The following is a 23,158-nucleotide window of genomic DNA, read 5'->3' as shown; positions in this document are numbered from 1 at the left end:
AATCCATTTCTGTTGCTTTAAGCCACCCAGTTGTGGTATTTTGTTACAGCAGCCCCGGGAAACTAATGACATGGGGTCAGGGATTGGACGTGATTCAGGTTTAATTACCAAGGAGAAAGGTCCCATCAAGAGGGGAGGTGAGGGTGCAGGGAGACAAGGGTTGGCTGGGGAATCACTTGCTCCTCTGTAACAGGCCAGAGTGAGGAGGCCTGGTGCGTATGAGGGATGTTATTAATTTGAAGGCAGGAAAGGAAGGATGCTTCCTTCTCAGGCACACTCACAGGGAGGTAGCGGTTTCTCTGTCCCCTACTTGTAGTTAAGTCCTGGGGTGCTATCGGCCCTGCGGAATTGGGGCAGAGGAAGGGGCCCAGCAGCTAAGGTGGAACAGCTGACCCAGGGCTGAATCAAGGGGGAGAAAGGAGTGCCCCAGAAACTTCAGAGTCTGTTGGTGAATTGAGACTGTGGCTCCAGAGATTTGGAACAGAGGAAACGTGTGTGTGCATGCGTGCATGTGTGCGTGCATGTGTGTCTGTGTGTATGTCTGTATATTTCTGTGTGTGTGTGTGCTTGTCAGTGTGGGTATGCACATACTGTGTATGCGTGGTGTGTCTGTGTGTATGTAAACATTTGTGTGAGTGTGTGCATGCGTGTGTACTGGTGTGTGTGAGTGTACATGTGTGCCCAAGCAGCCGGGAGTGTGTGCAAGCATATGTGCATGCATCTCTCTGTGTACATTACATGTGTGTGTCCCTGGGAGTGTGTGCATATGTGTGTGCACATGCGGTCATTCACAGGGTGGGCAGCCCTTGGCCCTGCAAGTGGGGTCACTGGGCCAGACCCAGACCCTCACGGCTCCCCTCTTCTCCTGCAGCAGTGCCTGCTCAGGACCCCACCCGGCTCCGGGAGGAGAGCACAGAGGAAGAAGCCGTGGCTCCTGGGACACTGAACACTTGTCTGCAGGTAAGTAACAAATACTTGTTCTTCTTCTTGCTTTGCCTCCTTGTCCCCTTCCCCTGTCTGGGAGTTTCTTGACCCCAGAGGACTGGTCTCTAGGCTTCCAGGCACTGGGCCTCTAACGGTGGGTGGGCAGTGACCCCACTCCCTCATTCAGGCCTTCCCCCGGTTATCAAGGGCCATGTTCAGCTGAATGTCAGGAGGGAAAGCAGGACGAGGACATGAGCTGTTCTTGTCTTATAGTCATCATGGTCTCCCAAGAGCAAACAGTTGTCATTTACCAAACATTTTTCTCTTGCCTGTAATGCGATCAGGTCTGCTGGACCCTGGGGCTAGAGGGGAAGGGCTTCCCAGCTAGTTGTTAATAACTAAGTCCTGTCTTGAAGTTGAGGTCCTTTTCTGCCACCCCTTGGGATGCTGTCATTTAGGGAGGGAAGAGTAGGTGGAGAAGAGTTCTAGCTCTGAGGCCTGAGCAGAGAGACTTCAGAACTGTGTCTGAACATCATCTACATGGAGGTGTCCCTTTCCCAGGCCTGCAAGCCCCCCACTGTCCTCTTGAGTATTGGTCGGGGTGGCCCCTGGCTGAGCAGGGACGGGTGTGCGTTTTAGGAACCAGTCACCTTTGCGGATGTGGCCGTGATGTTCACACCGGAAGAATGGCTGTTTCTAGACTCTGCTCAGAGAAGCCTATACAGAGACGTGATGCTGGAGAACTATAGGAACCTGGCCTCTGTGGGTAAGGCTGGCCTCGCTGCTTCATCCACACACTCACGCAGCTACTGTGGTTTCCTGGAACTGTGCTGGTTTCGGAAATCGAGAGGTGAAGAGACAGGAAGGTCCTGCCTTCATCGTGCTTATAGTCTAGTGGTTTCCTCTTGGAAATGAAGATCTGTCCATTGTTTCTTGTCTTCTCAAGTGTGTCCCTGAGCCAGGTGCCGGGTTTTGGGGACTGGAGAGTTCCCGCTGTCCTTCGGGACCCAGTGAGGGAGCTTGTACTTTGGTTCCTTAGTGAAAGAGCTCGGCCGTGCCATCAGAATATAGGTGCGCCCATTTTGCTATTCCCATCTCCAGTGACCCTAAAGACTTCAGAATATCGGCTCCCGTTGCATGGCAGGCACAGTTGCTCATACCCTGCATCTTTTCCCATGAGCAGGAGATCAACTCTGCAAAGCCAGTACATTTTCCCATTTGGAGCAAAGAGAAGAGCTATGTGTCACTGAGAGAGGGATCTTCCCAGGAACCCACTTAGGTGAACACCAGGCAGATTAGGGGTGCTTAGTGCCCTTGATGGGGAAGGCTGTTGGGTTGAGCTCCCTCAGTAAATTCCACTTTCTTTCCTCTTTCCCTTCCCTTTTTATCTCTAATGCTTTACTTTGGCTTCATAGAAAGATTTATCCTACCTCCTTTTCACATTTAGCATTTCCATGTGTATATTTCATCCAGTTCCTCCCCACTGTATGTTCTTACTAATACTTTCTCTAAACATCAGTCCCAATCTTCATAGAATCCCTTCTTAGTAAATTATCTACTATTTCCATTCCTTGTTCCTATGATTACGTGACTCCTCACATAGCCAAACACCTTAAAATTTTCCTTTACTCTCTGATACGTTCCTCTTATTCATAGTTTCTTCCCATATTTAGGATCAGTATTAAAAAAAATGTACACATGCCTAGCTTTTTTTGTCATCTTGATCCCACAGTTTCCTTCTCTGTGCGCTTAATATTTCCTCCCCTTAATTCATTCCAGAACCTCAACTTCAACCCCAAGACTCAATTCCTAACCAAGATATTTTTGCAGAGATTCCATCCATTGGCACGAAAAGGGTAAGGCATAAAGGGATTATTCTTGTTCCTCTACAGTAGGAAATGTGTGGGGGTTCTGTAGGTTAGAAACACAAGAAACCCAGAGAGAGATTCAAGGCAAGTGGTACTCACCTAGGAGAAAGCAGTTTCTTGGGAGAGAGTCTGTGAATGTCATGAATTGGGGAAAAACTCAAAATGTAGATCAAGATGTGGCTTTACACAGTTCCCAAAGCTAACCATTTTTGTAAATCTGACACAGATGTAGAGCATTTAAAACTTAATTTAGCCTTACACAATTCAGAAAAAGACTACATCTAAGAAGCCCCATGAAAGTAATGAAAAAGATAGCTCTTTGTGACAGAGTATCTGCTTGAAGGAACTCAGGGTAGAAATGGTATAGATACACTAAAATGGTAAAATCTTCAGCTGTAGGAATGTCTCTTTCCTACACTCATTTCACTTGGGGGAGAATATCTGTGAATGCAATAAAGCCTCTGGTCTTCCCATTTTCCTCAATTGACAGGAGCAACCTCAGACTGGAGAAAAACTCTATAAATGCAATGTACTAGGGAAACCTTTTAACAGCATCAAACCACTTTTTCAGTACCAGAGAATTCCTGCAGGAGGGACCCCCTGTGAATGCCGAGAGAGTGGAAAATCCTTCTTCCAGACTGCTCACCTAATCGTGCCTGAGAAAATCCATAGCGGGGATAAAACCTATGTGTGTAACAAATGTGAAAAATCGTTCAGATACAGCTCCGATCTCATCAGGCACGAGAAGACTCACACTGCGGAGAAGTGCTTCGAATGTCAGGAGTGCAGGCAGGCCTTCAAGTATTCCTCGAATCTGCGGCGGCACATGAGAACTCACACTGGAGAGAAACCCTTCGAGTGCAGTCAGTGTGGGAAAACCTTCACGAGGAACTTTAACCTGATCTTGCACCAGAGAAACCACACGGGTGAGAAGCCCTACGAATGTAAGGACTGTGGGAAAGCTTTCAACCAGCCATCCTCTTTGAGGAGCCACGTGAGAACTCACACCGGAGAGAAGCCTTTTGAATGCGGCCAGTGCGGGAAAGCCTTCAGGGAACACTCATCGCTGAAGACACACCTGCGGACCCACACCAGAGAGAAACCGTACGAATGTAACCAGTGTGGGAAGCCCTTCCGGACGAGCACTCACCTGAACGTACATAAGAGGATCCACACAGGGGAGAAGCTTTATGAGTGCACCACATGTGGGCAGGTCTTGAGTCGTCTCTCAACCCTTAAGAGTCACATGCGGACCCACACGGGAGAGAAGCCCTACGCATGTCAGGAGTGTGGGCGAGCCTTCAGTGAGCCCTCATCCCTCAGGAAACACTCGAGGACCCACACTGGCAAGAAGCCCTACACGTGTCAGGAGTGTGGGCGAGCCTTTGGCCAGTCTTCACACCTTATCGTACATGTGAGAACCCACACTGCAGGGAGACCCTATGAATGTAATCAGTGTGAGAAAGCCTTCAGGCACAGCTCTTCACTTACCGTGCATAAAAGGACTCATGCCAGGAGAGAAAACGTCAGGACTGGCGGCCTGCCTTTATCAGTGTCTCTTGCGTACGGTGGGCCCCATGCTGATTAACTTCCAATTTGTAAAAACATAAACATCCAAGGCTGTGATCATCTCTTATAGTACTCGTTAAGCAGCATCCTATGTTTTGATGTATAATATTTTCATTTTGGTTTAATTCTCCATATTGTCTTAGTTCCTTTTACCACTTACTCTTTGACACACAAGTTAAATGGAATTAGGTTTTTAAATAAAAGTACGTGGGTATATTTTTATAGAGGTATAATTGTAGTGAAATGCATAAATCTTAAGTGTACAGTTGGATGAGTTTGACAGATGTATACTTGTATGTAATCAATACTCCTTTCAGGATATAGACTGTTTCTGTCATCCTAGAAAGTTCCTGCATATATATGGGTGTTTCTTTTTAGTTGCCTTTTTGTTGTTGGTTTCTAATTTAATTACACTCTTAGCAGGGTGTGTGGTCTTTATGTTGTTGAATGTTAAGTATTTGTGGAGATTTGCTTTTAGGTCTAGTGTGGCACGTCCTGTTAGTTGCCTACCAAAATTGCCCCTTCTTGCTTACAAAAGCACTTAGGTTTTTTTTTTTTGTTCAGATTGGGACTGTGCACTATTTTTTTTTTTTTTTTTGTGGCTTAAAACAACGGAATTTTATTCTTTCACAGTTCTGGAGGGCAGAAGTTGAAATCAAGGTGTCTGCAGGACCACACTCCCTCTAAATGCTCTAGGGGAGGTTCCTTCCTTGCCTCTTCCAACTTTTGGTGGCTCCAGGTGTTCCTTGCCTTGTGGCAGCATCTCTCCCATCTCTGCCTCCATTTTCAAATGGCCTTCTCCTCTGTGTGTCTGTGTCTTCTCCTATTCTGTCTCTTATAAGGACACTTGTCATTGGATTTAAGGTCCACCCAGATATCCAGGATGGTCTCATCTCGAGATCTTTAATTACATCTGCAAAGACCCTTTTCCAAATCAGATCACATCCATAGTTGCCAGGTGGACATATCTTTTGTGGGAGCATCATTCAAACCACAACACCATCAGGGAATGTGCGCTATTAAAACACCTCCATCTTCCTGTCCTTCTTGCTGCCAGGCGAGGCCACATCCTCCAGTCCTGGCCAGTATGAGACATCACTGGGTGTGAGTCCTGGGAAAGATGTTGCAAAGGAGTGGTTTCATTTAGCCAGATCCCTTTCCTTCTTCTGTACAAGCAGACACCATGTCCAGGGCTAGAGGAGCCATCCTGTGACCATGAGGGTGAAAGCCACAGGCTAAAGAGAGTGTGGCCAGAAGTCACAACCATCCTGGTTCCCCAGTTGGCGTCCTTGTATGGCTGTACCAGCCCTGGATTGTTTATTTCTGGACATTCTGTTAAATGAATAAGATGTACTTCTTACTGGTACATGACATTGTCTTTTTTGGGGGGGGGAGTCTGGGGGAAGGCAGGGATGGGTTTATTATGGCTGAATGCAGTCTCTAACTGATGCACTTAGTATATGGTCAATTTTTATAAATGCTTCGTGGGTAGTTGAAATCAATGTATTCTACATATATTCACTAGATGGAGCATATTACTTGTGTTTAAAAGTCTTTTACACATTTTAAAATATTGGTCTCTGTCTTAGCTCAGGCTGCTATAACAAAAATACTGTTGACTGGGTAACTAATAAACAACAGAAATTCATTTCTCACAGTCCTGGAGGCTGGAAGTCCAAGATCAAGGCTGGTAGATTTGACGTCTGGTGAGGGCCCACTTCCTGGTTCATAGGATGGCCATATTCTCACTGTGTCCTCTTGTGGCAGAAGGGGAGCAAGAGAGCTCTCTGGGGTCTCTGTATAAATAAGGGCACTGATCCCATTCATGAAGGCTGCATCCCCATGACCTAGTTACCTCCCAAGGGCCCCACCTCTTAATACCGGCCTCTTGGGGCTGAGGCTTCAGCATGTGAATTTTGGGGAGCACGAACATTCAGTCCTTAGCAGTTTCTGATCTATCATATACTGAGAAAGCTACATTAAACTCTCCCACCATAAGTATGGATTACTGAATAAGTCTTGTAATTCTGTCAATTTTAAGTTTCATATATTTTGAAGAAATGGAATTAAATGAAAAGATTTTTGACGTTTTATAAGTTTCCAGATAATTGTTCCTTTTATTCTTATAGTGACCATCTTTCTCCCTAGCAATGAATATTCAACCATTCATCATCATACTAGCAAATAATTATTTAGTGCTTATTATTACTAGATAGTAGCTACTACCCTAAACTTCGCATCTTTTAGGTTATTTAGTCCTCACAGACTTTCAGGAAGGTACTGGTTATTATCCCCAATTCACAGATGAGGAAACTGAGGCCTGGAAAGTTGAGGTGAGTTTACAGAGGTATGCAGGGTGGTAAGTGACAGAGTCTGGCTCTCTCTACAGAGCTTCACCCCAAGGGGCCATTCTCCATTTTAATCTGTACTCACATGATTCTATTTTTGTGTTTTAAAGTTCTTTAATTGAGGAAAAACTTAGGTAAAATTTCATAAGTTTTAGTGTATACCTTAATGAATTTTATATACGTCTATACAACCCACATCAAATATAAAATAATTTATCTCCCCGGAAGTTTCCCTTGGGCCCTAGCCCAGTCAATAAGCCCCATCATCAGAGGTAACCAGTATTCTGACTTCTATCACCATAAATCTGTTTTTCCTGTTCAGAGAAATAGAACCACACAGTATGCCCTCTTGTGTCTGGTGTTTTCACTTAATATAGTACCCATGAAATTTATCTTTGTCACATTGTCAGCAGTTTATTCTTTTTTTTTAATTTTATTTTTTTACATCTTTATTGGAGTATAATTGCTTTACAATGTTGTGTTAGATTCTACTGTATAACAAAGTGAATCAGCTATATGTATACATATATCCCCATATCCCCTCTCGCTTACGTCTCCCTCCCAGCCTCCCTATCCCACCCCTCTAGGTGGTCACAAAGCACCGAGCTGATCTCCCTGTGCTATGCAGCTGCTTCCCACTAGCTACCTATTTAACATTTGGTAGTGTATATATGTCAATGCTACGCTCTCACTTCGTCCCAGCTTATGCTTCCCCCTCCCTGTGTCCACAAGTCCATTCTCTACATCTGTGCCTTTTTTCCTGTCCTGCTCCTAGGTTCATCAGAACCTTTTTTTTCTTTCTTTTTTTTTTTTTTTAAGGTTCCATATGTATGTGTTACCATACGGTATTTGTTTGCTTTTTCTGACTTCATTCTGTATGACAGACTCTAGGTCCATCCACCTCACTAAAAATAACTCAATTTCATTTCTTTTTATGGGTGAGTAAAATTCCATTGTACGTATGTGCCACATCTTTATCCATTCATCTGTTGATCAACACTTAGGTTGCTTCCATGTCCTGGCTATTGTAAACAGTGCTGCAGTGAACATTGTGGTACATGTCTCTTTTTGAATTATGGTTTTCTCAGGGTATATGCCCAGGAGTGGGATTGCTGGGTCGTATGGTAGTTCTATTTATAGTTTTTTTAAGGGACCTCCATACTGTTCTCCATAGTGGCTGTATCAATTTACACTCCCTCCAACAGTGCAAGAGGGTTCCCTTTTCTCCACACCCTCTCTAGCATTTGTTGTTTGTAGATTTTTTGATAATGTCCATTCTGACCAGCGTGAGGTGATACCTCATTGCAGTTTTGATTTGCATTTCTCTAATGATTAGTGATGTTGAGCATCCTTCATGTGTTTATTGGCAATCTGTATATCTTCTTGGAGAAATGTCTATTTAGGTCTTCTGCCCATTTTTTTGGGTTGGGTTTTTTTGATATTGAGCTGCATGACCTGCTTTTATAATTTTGGAGATTAATCCTTGTCAGTTGCTTCATTTGCAAATATTTTCTCCCATTCTGAGGGTTGTCTCTTCGACTTGTTTATGGTTTCCTTTGCTGTGCAAGAGCTTTGAAGTTTCATTAGGTCCCATTTGTTTATTTTTGTTTTTATTTCCATTTCTCTAGGAGGTGGGTCAAAAAAGATCTTGCTGTGATTTATGTCATTGATTGTTCTGCCTATGTTTTCCTCTAAGAGTTTTAGAGTGTCTGCCCTTACATTTCAGGTCTTTAATCCATTTTGAGGTTATTTTTGTATATGGTGTTAGGGAGTGTTCTAATTTCATACTTTTACCTGTAGCTGTCCAGTTTTCCCAGCACCACATATTGAAGAGGCTGTCTTTTGTCCATTGTATATTCTTGCCTCCTTTATCAAAGATAAGGTGACCATATGTGCGTGGATTTATCTCTGGGGTTGCTATCCTTTTGCAGTGATCTATATTTCTATTTCTGTGCCAGTACCATATTATCTTAATTACTGGAGCTTTGTTTGTAGTAGAATCTGATGTCAGGGCACTGATTCCGCCAGCTTCGTTTTTTGTTTTGTTTTTTCCTCAAGATTGCTTTGGCTATTCAGGGTCTTTTGTGTCTCCATACAAATTGTGAAACGTTTTGTTCTAGTTGTGGGAAAAATGCCATTGGTAGTTTGATAGGGATTGCATTGAATCTGTAGATTGCTTTGGGTAGTATAGTCATCTTCACAATGTTGATTCTTCCAATTCAAGAACATGGTATATCTCTCCATCTGTTTGTGTCATCCTTAATTTCTTTCTTCAGTGTCTTATAGTTTTCTGCATACAGGTCTTTTGTTTCCTTAGGTAGGTTTATTCCTAGGTATTCTTTTAGTTGCAGTGGTAAATGGAAGTGTTTCCTTAATTTCTCTTTCAGATTTTTCATCATTAGTGTATATGAATGCAAAAGATTTCTGTGTATTAATTTTGTATCCTGCTACTTTACCAAGTTCATTGATTAGCTCTAATAGTTTTCTGGTAGCATCTTTAGGATTCTCTGTGTATAGTATCATGTTACTGCAAACAGTGACAGCTTTACTTCTGTTCTGATTTGGATTCCTTTTGTTTCTTTTTATTCTCTGATTGCTGTGGCTAAAACCCCCCAAACTATGTTGAATAATAGAAGTGAGAGTGGGCAAGCTTGCCTTGTTCCTGATCTTAGAGGAAATGGTTTCAGTTTTTCACCATTGAGAACGATGTTGGCTGTGGGTTTGTCATATATGGCTTTTATTCTGTTGAGGTAGGTTCCCTCTATGCCTACTTTCTGTAGAGTTTTTATCATAAATGGGTGTTGGATTTTGTCAAAAGCTTTTTCTGCACCTATTGAGATGATCATATGGTTTTTATTCATCAGTTTGATAATATGGTGTATCACATAGATTGATTTGCATATATTGAAGAACCCTTGCATTCCTGGGATAAACCCCACTTGATCATGGTGTACAATCCTTTTAATGTGCTATTGGATTCTGTTTGCTAGTATTTTGTTGAGGATTTTTGCATCTATGTTCATCAGTGATATTGTCCTGTAGTTTTCTTTTTTTGTTAAATGTTTATCTGGTTTTGGTATCAGGTTGATGGTGGCCTCATAGAATGAGTTTGGGAGTGTTCCTCCCTCTGCTATATTTGGAAGAGTTTGAGAAGGATAGGTGTTAACTCTTCTCTAAATGTTTGATTGAATTCGCCTGTGAAGCCATCTGGTTCTGGGTTTGGTTTGTTGGAAGATTTTTAATCACAGTTTCAATTTCATTACTTGTGATTGGTCTGTTCATATATTCCATTTCTTCCTGGTTCAGTCTTGGAAGGTTATACCTTTGTAAGAATTTGTACATTTCTTCCAGGTTGTCCATTTTTTGGCATAAAGTTGCTTGTAGTAGTATCTTAAGATGCTTTGTATTTCTGCGGGCTCTGTTGTGACTTCTCCTTTTTCATTTCTAATCTTACTGATTTGAGTCCTCTCCCTCTTTTTCTTGATGAGTCTGGCCAATGGTTTATCAATTTTATTTATCTTCTCAAAGAACCAGCTTTTAGTTTTATTGATCTTTGCTATTGTTTTCTTTGTTTCTATTTCATTTATTTCTGCTCTGATCTTTATGATTTCTTTCCTTCTGCTAACTTTGGGTTTTGTTTGTTCTTCTTTCTCTAGTTCCTTTAGGTGTAAGGTTAGATTGTTTATTTGAGATTTTTCTTGTTTCTTGAGGTAGGCTTGTGTAGCTATAAACTTCCCTCTTAGAACTGCTTTTGCTGCATCCCATAGGTTTTGGGCCGTCGTGTTTTCATTGTCATTTGTCTCTAGGTATTTTTTGATTTCCTCTTTGATTTCTTCAGTGATGTCTTGGTTATTTAGTAACGTATTGTTTAGCCTCCATGTGTTTGTGTTATTTACGTTTTATGTGTTATTACGTTCTAATAACATTAGAAATGTTATTCATTTCTAATCTCATAGCCTTGTGGTCAGAGAAGATGCTTGATATGATTTCAGTTTTCTTAAATTTACTGAGGCTTGATCTGTGACCCAAAATGTGATCTATCTTGGAGAATGTTCCATGCACACTTGAGAAGAAAGTGTAATCTGCTGTTTTTGGGTGGAATGTCCTATAAATATCAATTAAATCTATCTGGTCTATTGTGTCATTTGTGTTTCCTATTCATTTTCTTTTTGGATGATCTGTCCATTGGTGTAAGTGAGGTGTTAAAGTCCCTCACTATTATTGTGTAACTGTCGATTTCCTCTTTTATAGCTGTTAGCAGTTGCCGAATATATTGAGGTGCTTCTATGTCGGGTGCATATATATTTATAATTGTTATATCTTCTTCTTGGATTGATGCCTTGATAATTATGTAGTGCCCTTCCTTGTCTCTTGTAGCATTCTTTATTTTAACGTCTATTTTATCTGATATGAGTATTGCTACTCCAGCTTTCTTTTGGTTTCCATTTGCGTGGAATATCTTTTTCAATCCCCTCACTTTCAGTCTGTATGTGTCTCTAGGTCTGAAGTGGGTCTCTTGTAGACAGCATATATATGGGTCTTGTTTTTGTATCCATTCAGCAAGCCTGTGTCTTTTGGTTGGAGCATTTAATCCCTTCATGGTTAAGGTAATTATCGATATGTATGTTCTTATGACTATTTTCTTAATTTTTTTGTGTTTGTTTTTGTAGGTCCTTTTCTTCTCTTGTGTTTCCCACTTAGAGAAGTTCCTTTGGCATTTGTTGTAGAGCTGGTTTGGTGGTGCTGAATTCTCTTAGCTTTTGCTTGTCTGTAAAGCTTTTGATTTCTCCATAGAGTGTGAATGAGATCCTTGCTTGGTAGAGTAATCTTGGTTGTAGGTTCTTCCCTTTCATCACTTTAAGCATATCATTCCACTCCCTTCTGACTGGTAGAGTTTCTGCTGAGAAATCATCTGTTAACCTTATGGGAGTCCCTTGTATGTTATTTGTCATTTTTCCCTTGCTGCTTTCAATAATTTTTCTTTAATTTTTGCCAGTTTGATTACTATGTGTCTCAGCGTGTTTCTCCTTGGGTTTATCCTGTATGGGACTCTTTGTGCTTCCTGGACTTGGGTGGCTATTTCCTTTCCCACGTTAGGGAAATTTTCGACTATAATCTCTTCACATATTTTCTTGGATCCTTTCTCTCTCTCTTCTCCTTCAGGGACTGCTATAATGCAAATGTTGTTGCTTTTAATGTTATCCCATTGGTCTCTTAGGCTGTCTTCATTTCTTTTCATTCTTTTTTCTTTATTCTGTTCCACAGCAGTGAATTCCACCATTCTGTCTTCCAGGTCACTTGTCCATTCTTCTGCCTCAGGTATGCTGATATTGATTCCTTCTAGTGTATTTTTCATTTCAGTTATTGTATTGTTCATGTCTGTTTGTTCTTTATTTCTTCTAGGTCTTTGTTAAACATTTCTTGCATCGTCTTGATCTTGCCTCCATTCATTTTCTGAGGTTCTGGATCATCTTCACTATCATTATACTGAATTCTTTTTCTGGAAGGCTGCCTATCTCCATTTATTTGTTTTTCTGGGCTTTTATCTTGTTCTTTCATCTGATACACAGTCCTCTGCCTTTTCATCTTGTCTGTCTTTCTGTGAATGTGTTTTTTGTTCCACAGGCTGCAGAATTGTAGTTCTTGCTTCTGCTGTCTGCCCTCTCGTGGATGAGGCTATCTAAGAGGCTTGATGGGAGGGACTGGTGGTGGGTAGAGCTGACTGTTGCTCTGGTGGGCAGAGCTCAGTGAAACTTTAATCCACTTGACTGCTGATGGGTGGGGCTGGGTTCCCTCCCTGTTGGTTGTTTGGCCTGAGGCAACCCAGCACTGGAGCCTACCTGGGCTCTTTGGTGGGGCTGATGACAGACTCTGGGAGGGCTCACGCCAAGGAGTACTTCCCAGAACTTCTGCTGCCAGTGTCCTTGTCCCCATAGTGAAAGAGAGCCACCCTCCACCTCTGCAGGAGACCCTCCAACACTAGCAGGTAGGTCTGGTTCAGTCTCCCCCGGGGTCACTGCTCCTTCCCCTGGGTCCCTATGTGCACACTACTTTGTGTGTGCCCTCCAAGAGTGGAGTCTCTGTTTCCCCCAGTCCTGTCGAAGTCCTGCAATCAATTCCCACTAGGCTTCAAAGTCTGATTCTCTAGGAATGCCTCCTCCTGTTGCCAGACCCCCAGGTTGGGAAGCTTGGGGCTCAGAACCTTCACTCCAGTGGGTGGACTTCTGTGGTATAAGTGTTCTACAGTCTGTGAGTCAGCCACCCACCAATTATGGGATTTGATTTTACTGTGATTGCGCCCCTCATACCGTCTCACTGTAGCTTCTCCTTTGTCTTTGGATGTGGGGTATCTTTTCTGGTGAGTTCCAGTGTCTTCCTGTCGATGATTGTCCTGCAGTTAGTTGTGATTCTGGTGTTCTCGCAAGAGGAAGTGAGAGCACGTCCTTCTACCTTCATTGCAGTTTTAAAATTTTAGGAATTTCTGACAGTTTTACAGTTCCTTGCTCTTCACAAATAGAAACATTCAAAATATATTGTCCTATCTTCCTTTTTTATGTAGAATCATTATGTTCTTTTTAATTTATTTTATTGAAGTACAGTTGATATACAATATTGTGTTAATTTCTGCTGTACAGCAAAGTGGTTCAGTTATACATATATATATATATATTGTTTTTCATATTCTTTTCCTTATGGTTTATTACAGGATATTGAATATATTCAATAGTTCCCTGTGTTTTACAGTAGGACCTTATTGTTTATCCATTCTCTATATGATAGTTTGCATCTGCTAATCCGTAACTCCCAATCCATCCCTCCCTCACACCCACTTCCCCCTGGCAACCACAAGTCTGCAAGTCTGTTTTCTATGTCTGTGAGTCTGCTTCTGTTTCCCAGATAAGTTCTTTTGTGTCATATTTTAGATTCCACATATAAGTGATATCATATGGTATTTGTCTTTCCCTTTCTGACTGACTTCGCTTAGTATGATAATCTCTAGGTCCATCCATGTTGCTGCAAATGGCATTATTTCATTCCTTTTTATGGCTGAGAATTACTCCATTGTATATTTGTACCACATCTTCTTTATCCATTTGTCTGTGAATGGACATTTAGGTTACTTCCATGTCTTGGATATTGTGAATAGTGCTGCTATGATCGTTGGGGTACTTGTATCCTTTTGAATTATAGTTTTGTCCAGATATATGCCCAGGAGTGGGATTGCTGGATGGAACAATTATACTATTTATGCCTTCAAACTTCCATATTAGAAGCACATTAATTGCATAATACATACCCATAAAAATGGCCACAGTGAAAATTGCTGATGATACTAAAGGCTGTTTAAGCTGTGCAGCAACTGGATCTCTCATCCATTGCTGGTGGGAGTGCAAAATAATACAATCACTTGAGATATCAGTGCAGTATTTTCTTTTATACGATTATATCACACAACAATTGATGCAACTTTCCCACTTAAGATAGTTGCTTTTCAGGAATAAAGACTTACATTCATGAAAAACTGCAGGTAGAATTGCCAAATTCTATGGTATTTTATTTTGGTATTTAATTATGGTGTAATTGCCAAAACCTGGATGGTACTCCAACATCCTTCACTGCATGAATGGATAATCAACAGGACCCATTACTACAGTGGGATTCCCCTCAAAAATAAATGGAATGTGGTTTTCTTTAAATCTAATGTCAATTTTAACAAGTGTAAATTTACTGTATGTATTGGAAAAGTTATGTAAACAATAATAATATTGGATTGGCCAATATGTTCATTCTGTTTTTTCCATAAGATGGCTCTAGTAGCACTTGGTTGTCTTTAGCTTCATTTGAAACAGTTTTGTTAGATTGTAGCTGTTATATCAGTGTGCATTCAAAAAAAACCTATCAAAATTGGTGAATTTTTGTGTAGCCATTTTAATATTGAAGATGGAAGAAAAAAACAACATTTTCGGCATATTATGCTTTAATATTTCAAGAAAGGTAAAAAAACAACTGAAATGCAAAAAAAGATTTGTTCAGTATATGGAGAAGGTGCTGTGACTGAACGAACATGTCAAAAGTGGTTTGCAAAGTTTCGTGCTGGAGATTTCTCGCTGGATGATGCTCTATGGCTGGGTAGACTGGTTGAAGTTGAGAGCGATCAAATCAAGACATTAATTGAGAACAATCAATGTTATACCATGCAGGAGATAGCCGACATACTCAAAATATCCAAATCACGCATTGAAAATCAGTTGCACCAGCTTGGTTATGTTCATCACTTTGATGTTTGGGTTCCACATAAGTTAATCAAAAAAACCTTCTTGACAGTATTTCCACATAAGATTCTCTACTTAAACATAATGAAAATGTTCTGTTTTTAAAACAGATTGTGACAGGTGATGAAAAGTGGATACTGTACAATAACATGGAATGGAAGAGATCATGGAGCAAGTGAAATGAACCAACCACACCAAAAGCTGGTCTTCATCCAAAGAAGGTGATGTTGTGCATATGGTGGGATTGTAAGGGAGTCCGCTATTATGAGCTCCTTCTGGAAAACCAAACGATTAATTCCAACAAGTACTGCTCCCAAGTAGACCAACTTAAAGCAGCACTTGTCGAAAATCGTCCAGAATTAGTCAACAGTAAACGCATAATCTTCCATCAGGATAACACAAGACCGCATGTTTCTTTGATGACCAGGCAAAAACTGTTACAGCTTGGCTGGGAAGTTCTGATTCATCCACCATATTCATCAGACATTACACCTTTGGATTTCCATTTATTTCGATCTTTACAAAATTCTCTTAATGGAAAAAATTTCAATTCCCTGGAAGACTGTAAAATGCACCTGGAACAGTTCTTTGCTCAAAATGATAAAAAGTTTTGGGAAGATGAAATTATGAAATTGCCTGAAAATGGCAGAGGGTAGTGGAACAAAAAGGTGAATACATTGTTCAATAAAGTCCTTGGTGAAAACAAAAAATGTGCCTTTTATTTTTACTTAAAAACCGAAGTCACTTTTTGGTCAACCCAATAGTAATAATAAAATCCCGAGTACCTGTATCCGTGAAATAAAGTATATTTTGTATCAAAAAAATTACTAGGGACAAAAAAGCACATTACCTGATGATAAAATGTCAATCCACCAAGAACACAGTGATTACAACGGAGAATCAAAATATTGGATTGGCCAAAAAGTTCCTTCGGGTTTCTGTATGCTCTTATGGAAAAACCTGAATGAACGGCCAACCCAATACATGAAACAAAAAATAATATGTCATGATATTGTGCATCTTAAAAAGAAAAGAAACCACATTGTACAACCTAAGTAATATAATTTTAATTTGTCAATCCTACCTTAATAAAGCTGGAAAAAAAGAGTGAGACACATCAAACATAACATGGTTTCATTGATATATTGTTCATAGCGATGAGACAAAGCAAGTATTAAAAATGGTAAAATCTATGTTGTGAGTATGCACGTGTTCACCTAAAATTCTTTGAGGTTTTCTGTACTTATGAAAATATTCACGATAAAATCAAAATCTAAAAAAATAACTGACATAACTGAAAGTAAAAATAGTCCAAAATTATAACTGGGGACTTCAGTACCCCCACTCAGGAAGTGACAGTGTTACTCAACAAAAAGTCAGCAAAAATATAGAAAAACTGAGCAACTATCAAACATCAGTATCCATTTATAGAACACTAGGTTGAAATTTATAGTACACTCCATTCAACAACATCAGAATACATGTTACTGTCAAGCCCCCATAAAACATCCACCAAAATAGAACATATTCTGGGTCATTAAAAAATCACTCAAGAAATATAAAAGAATTGAAATCATACAGAGGATGTTCACTGACCATGATGGAAGCAGTTTCAAAGCAATAACATAAAAATGACTAGAAAATCTCCAAATAATTGGAAATTATTCAACACACTTATAAATAACCTATGGTAAAAATTGAAAGCCTCAAAAATTTTTTTAAATAGACAAAAGTAATGAACATGAAAATACAGCACTTCAAAGTTTGTAGAATGGAAATAAAATAGTGCCGAGAGGGAAACTTATTGCACTATATGCTTATGTTAGAAGAGAAGAAATGTCTGAAATCAATAATCTGAGCTCCGCCTCAGGAAATTTTAAAAAGAAGAGAAGAGTAAATCTGGAGGATTGGAAGGAAGGTAATCATAAAAATAATGACAAATCAATGAATTCTAAACAAATACAACAGGGACTTCCCTGGTGGCACAACAGATAAGGACTCCATTCTCCCAATGCAGGGAGCCCGGGTTCAATCCCTGGTCAGGAAACTAGATCCCACATGCATGCCACAACTAAGAGTTTGCATGTCACAACTGGGGAGCCCATTTGCTGCAACTAAGGAGACTTGGAGCTGCAACTAAGGAGACCTGGAGCCACAACTAAGGAGCCCACCTCTGCAACTAAGGAGCCCACTTGCTGCAACTAAGACCCAGCAACCAAATAAATAAATATTTTTAAAATAAATTAACAAATACAATAGAGAAAAGGAAACACATTATGATGAAGTAATATGACAGGAAATAAAATCCCTGATTAAGTAGAGACATACCATCTTTATCAATGGTTACAATATTGGAAAGAGCTGATTTTCACCCAAAATATTTGATTTAATGTAATATAGTTAAAACCATAATGTAATTTTTAGAAAGTAAAGATGTTGATTCTCAAATTCACAAGGAAGGGAATTTTTCAAGGAGAACTAAGACATTTTAGGTGGGGGAACATGAGAGAGAATATGGAAAATAGTAATATACCAAAATAATCTCCAGAGTTCATTATCAGAGGAAAAAACCAAAATAGTGAATAAGAATACAGAGGCTCTAGAATCAATCCCTTGTTAATATAGAGGCTTACTGTTTGATAAAGTTGCCATTTCGTTTAGAACCTGCCTGCTTTGCATACCCTGTGAAACTGCACACAACATGTGATACCATAAAAAAGATATAAACCCTGTGGCTGTAAAATGCCTTAATCCCTGATGTCCTTTAGAGCAGTCTAAACCAGAGATCCCCACGAGGCTGCTGAGTCACATCAACTAGACATGTAAGTTTCTTCACTGACCACCTCCCCTCTCTCTAGTAAGAGTTCCCTTGCCCTTCTACCCTTCTGAGTAGTGATTTTCGTGCCATAACCTCTTCAAAATGTCGTGCTCCCAGGTACCTCCACTGCATGCATACTGGTCCAAGTATTGCCTAGTAAAGCTTGTGTGTGCTACTGCCACCTTGTGTTTGGTCACATCTTTTTTCTTGCTCAACCCTGAAATATTTCAAAACCCTTATGCTGGGTTGGATTGGCATGGGAACATGTGAGAAATAGGTAGTCAGGAAGAACAACTAGTCTTGGCTTGAGCCCCTTTCTTCCTCCTACCAGGGCACCTTTGAGGACACTCCTGGGCACGTTTATCCTTCAATGCCTCATTTGAGAACTTGCCTGAGGAGCAATTTGCCCACTAACATTTTTTTCCAATTTACCCAATTTTCTCATTTAATAAGACTTACTCTATGAATAATTCCTTTCAAGTATAGCTTTATTCAAGAGTATATTAAAAGCAAGAAGACAAAGCCAGATACTGTTCTGGCGTCTTTGAGAGTCAATGTCATAATAAAAAACACAGCGGGAGGGAGGTGAGGTTCTGAGTAGGACTAAATCAAAAGACAGTGAAAAGTCAATAACCTAACTGATATAGGAAGGTGGATTGAATCCTAGTTTGAAAAAAACCACCTACAAAAAGGAAATATTTGAAGACAGTTGGAATACAGTAAGTCCCCTACACACGAAACTTGAAGTTGAGGACTTTCAAAGACGCGAACATGGGTTCTCATGTCCAATCATGTAAGTTAGTTCACGTGTCTGGCATACATTGTCACGTGCATGCATCCTCTACAAGTGGTTGTGCTTTTGTGTACTTTACAGTACCGTATAGAGTACAGTAGCACAGCATCTTTATTTCAAGCCCAGATGTCTGGAAGCAAGCGTAAAAGCAGCGGTGATGTAGCTGGTACAGTGAAGAAGCACCAAGGGATAAAAATGCAAAAAAAAAAAGAAAATAATTGAGAGAGTGGAGGCAAAAACATGTTTTTTATGTATTATTTGTGTGAAAAGTATTATAAATCTATTACAGTACAGTACTATATAGCCGATTGTGTTAGTTGGGTACCTAGGCTAACTTTGTTGGACTAACAAATTGTTGGACTAACTTTGTTGGGCTAACAAATTGGACTCCCCAGTGGCTTTAAGGGAAATGTTTTATAGACAAAGTGAGGAAGAGGGTCATGCTGCACAATTCTCTAATTGGTGGATGGTGACGTAACAGGGTGGTATTTCAGGAGTTAACAGCATCAACTTTCTGGTTCCAGCCACTCTGGGGTCCATGTGTTTGTGGTCAGCATACAGTTAACTTCTTCCACCTGTTGGGAGTTTTATTATCAGAAAAACAACTCAAAGATACAGCTCAGATTATTATATATACCCTTGAGGAGGAACTCAGCTCCTTGACTTTGTTTTCTGGCTAAACTATTATTATTTTGTCTTGCTTGACACTTTTCCTTTGTTTCAGCATTCTCCCCCTTCTCTTATTAAATTTGCTCTTTGGAACTTTATTAGGAGGATAAAGATTTTCTACAATATAAACATCAGGTGGGGGATACAGCGGTCTGTCCCCTGTAAAGTACCCACGGGTTCTGCTTGGTTTGATATGGACTGAATATTAGATGATACCAAAATAGTCTCAACTTTTGAAGCGTGATATTGGTATTGTGATTACACAGGACAATGTCCTGATTCTGGGTGATTCATGCTGAAATATTTAATGGTGAAGTGTCATGATATTTTCAACTTTCAAATGGTTCAGAAAAAAATTATATCTACATCAACATGCAGTCAGTTCTGCTATAATGCTTGTTTGAAAACATGATATTTTTCTGGGTATTGATAAATTTGGAAACAATTTGAACATAATGTAAATTTCATGTTTGCTTATGTGCAATTTCATCTGCAAGGCACACAAGAGACACAGGAGTTAACTGCAGAAAACTGCACCCAGGTGAACCTAGCTGCTCAGAAATACACAGAACACATGCGCACAGCTCAAGACACTGCCAGCTCATTCAGTGCCTCTCAGGTGTTATGAGGGATCCCCATATCCATCCGGGTTCTGACTTTCTGTGTGATTTTAGGTAACTCCTTCCACCTCTTCATTATAACTCACAAGTGTCAATCCTTCTGATGATCACTTCTACAAGCAAAGGACAGGCCTCTTTCAAGGTAAAGTGCTCTGTTTCTTGTAGTGCTTTTGTATTTCTTAACCGTTCAATATATGTAAGATGCTGTTTTATTAGATTCCTTTTTTTTTAATGTCAGTGACAAGTTTTGAGTGTTAAACCCCACCCAATCCCATTTTCCCCATAAGCCCTGTGGCTTTCACTGTGTGATTACGCATAATATTGGTTAGGAACACCTATGAAAAAGTCTTGTTTAAAAGCAAACTTCTCTGGAGGGGGCAAGTTCCAGCCCACTGGCTGAAACTCATTATGTTCAATCACGTAACCTTCTTGCCTGTTGTCACTCAGGGAAAGGGGGTGGGTTCTCATGAACTGTCCAATCAGGGGCGCAGCACGTGAAGGTGGGTGGGGCAACACGTAACCGACCACTTAGAGGCTCCTGTAGGTGCTCAGCGTCAAGTTTCATCGGCTCTCCCGTGTCCCAGGTGTCTCTCTGCCGCGTATATGATACTGTGAACCGCAGAGGCGGCAAGAGTGGAACGGAGGTCCGCAGGGGGACCCCAGAAGCCAGGAAATGGTGAGTTGAGGGGCCACGTGTCCCAGGACAGGGAGGAGGGGTTGAGTCGGAACCTGCCACTGTGGGACCCGGACCCTGCTGCGGTCAACTCCGGAGTTTGCAGACCCAAGTCCGCCCGGGGCTCGGCTCAGACCTAAGCCCCCTCCAGCTCTCAGCGCGGGGGCTGGGCCAGCAGCCGAGACTTCGGGCGTCCTGTCCCATCACTGTGCGTGGTGACTTTGGCCCCGGAGCCTCTCTGGACAGCTCTGCGCCCGCAACCCGTCTCTCCTCAGATTGTGCATTGACCTCGTGTAGAGTCTTCAGACTCTGTGTCTGGTCTTTAAGTGTGGGTGGAGCTTTAGTCTGTGGGGACCCCAGTGCTACCTTTCTCCCCAAGAGGACCCGTTTTCTCCTGAGTTTTCCAAATGTTTGGGGAAGCAGAGTCTCAAATCCACGAACCTGTAGCCCCAGCCTAGCTCTTCCTAAGGCTGGCATTAAATCCGTAAATTCCAGGTCCCTCCCCGCCTTCCCAAAGCCAACTGCGTCTCTAATTCACAACATCGTTATCAACTATTTGTCCTCCGTGGTGCATGTCAAACAGATGCGGTATTTTTCTTTACAGGGCAGAAAATTTATGCGTTCATTTATTTAATAATAAAATCAATAGTATTATTAATGGAAATAAAAGTTATTTAATGCTCACCATATATCAGGGACTGTGCAAACACCTTACACAGATCTCATTGAATCCTAACACGTAGTAAATATTAAGCTCAGTTTTTAGAAGCAAACATTGAAGGATCCAAGAAGTTAAATCCTTACACAGGGTCCCACAGCCACTTTTTGGCAGAGGGGGATGCAGAATTTTGTCATTTTCTCACAGCCAGTGAATGGCTCATGTTTAAAGGTGTAGTTTTTGGTTTGTGGATACTCTACCATGAGAGGAGAGCAGAGAATAACCACCAGTATCTAGGCTATGTGAAACCCTTGGGTGTCTCCCCCCAGAGTCTTTCCTGGGCACAGACATCCTGTATCCCATGGGAAGCCCTTGGGTGTAGCTACCGCTTGAGAAATGTTCCTGCTTCTCCATGGGTTTGTCAGCCTAAAAAGTTTTATTCACTTTTTAGTCACCGTTTTACAGTAACTGTAAACTAAAGAAAGAGGTGAATTTCAGAAAACTAAAATATAACATTAGTACAATGCCTGTGTTCAAATTTGTTTCCCTTTTTTCCTGACCTTAGCGGGTGTTTCTGAAGTCTGTAGCTTACTTTTGGATGCTTTCGAATGTATCAATAATTCCAGGGCTTAGGCTTGCAGAGCAGAAGTGCTCAGGTATGATTGTTTACAAAACAGTTTCTTGTCATGGAAATAATAACCAACATCATTATTTTCTGGAATCAATAGATACTTGTGGCTTTTCTTGTTGAGCTAGCAGAATGCCTTACTATCTTCATTTTTTTTTCCTTCTTCATTTTTCATGAACTGTTGTGTTGCTGTCTTTGCATTTGAAGAAACAGTCACCTCCTCCAGTTTTTACTGACTGGCTTTCGGAGAGAAACACCTTCACCATTCAACCCAGATGGATATTCTGAGCTTCTCTCGGGCTTTTTCTGTGGATGCCCACTTCCTGCCTCTTGTTCCCTCTTTTGGACAGAATTCTTAAAATTCTATGCCTTTCCTTGATCCCTCACATCCAGGCTGGGTGCTGTGTTTGCTTCCCCTGAAATGCTCACGTTTGTATGTGTTCCTAATCCCACCAAGTCAAGCCGGCTACATGTGTGTGCTTATGAGCTACATGTGTGTGCTTACTGTGCAGTCTTGCGCTCCTCATCTGAGGGTCATGTGAGGAGCCAGACATAGGGTGGGGGTTGACGTATATGGAGCATTGGGTGTGCCCACGGCCAGTTGGAAGTGTCTTCAGGCAGAGTATCCCAAGCAGCTGGTGTGCTAGGCTCCTGATTGATTCAGCGAGCAATTAGTAGGGTCTGCAGTCCTTTTTTGGATTTCCAAGCCCTGGTTGGTGTGAGTCCTTATGACTTCCTGGTACCAGCCTTCCAGCCACTCATCCATGCTGACCCCCTTGGTATTCTATCTGTCTGTCTGTCTTTCTATCTATCTATCTATCTATCTATCATCTCTCTATCTATTTATTTATGGCTGCGCTGGGTCTTCTTTGCTGCATGCGGGCTTTCTCTAGTTGCGGCGAGTGGGGGCTACTCTTCATTGCGGTGCGTGAGCTTCTCATTGCGGTGGCTTCTGTGGAGCACTGGCTCTAGGGCATGGGGACTTCAGTAGTTGTGGCTTGCGAGCTCTAGAGCACAGGCTTAGTAGTTGTGGCGCACGGGCTTAGCTGCTCCATGACATGTAGGATCTTCCCAGACCAGGGCTTGAACCCATGTCCCCTGCGTTGGCAGGTGGATTCTTAACCACTGCGCCACCAGGGAAGCCCAGTTTTGTTTTGTTTATTAATCTACTGTGAAAGGTTTTTTTTGTTTCACTTATTGTATTTAGACCACTGATGTTTAAAGTGATTATTAATATAGCTGGATTAATATCTGCCATATTTTTACCATTTTTTGTTGCCCTTGTTCTTTGTTTCTTTTTTGTCTTCCAGTTCTCTT

The sequence above is a fragment of the Hyperoodon ampullatus genome (genome assembly GCF_949752795.1).
Source record: "Hyperoodon ampullatus genome assembly, chromosome: 4".
In the NCBI taxonomy this organism is placed as follows: Eukaryota; Metazoa; Chordata; class Mammalia; order Artiodactyla; family Ziphiidae; genus Hyperoodon; species Hyperoodon ampullatus.
This window is presented reverse-complemented; position numbering follows the sequence as displayed.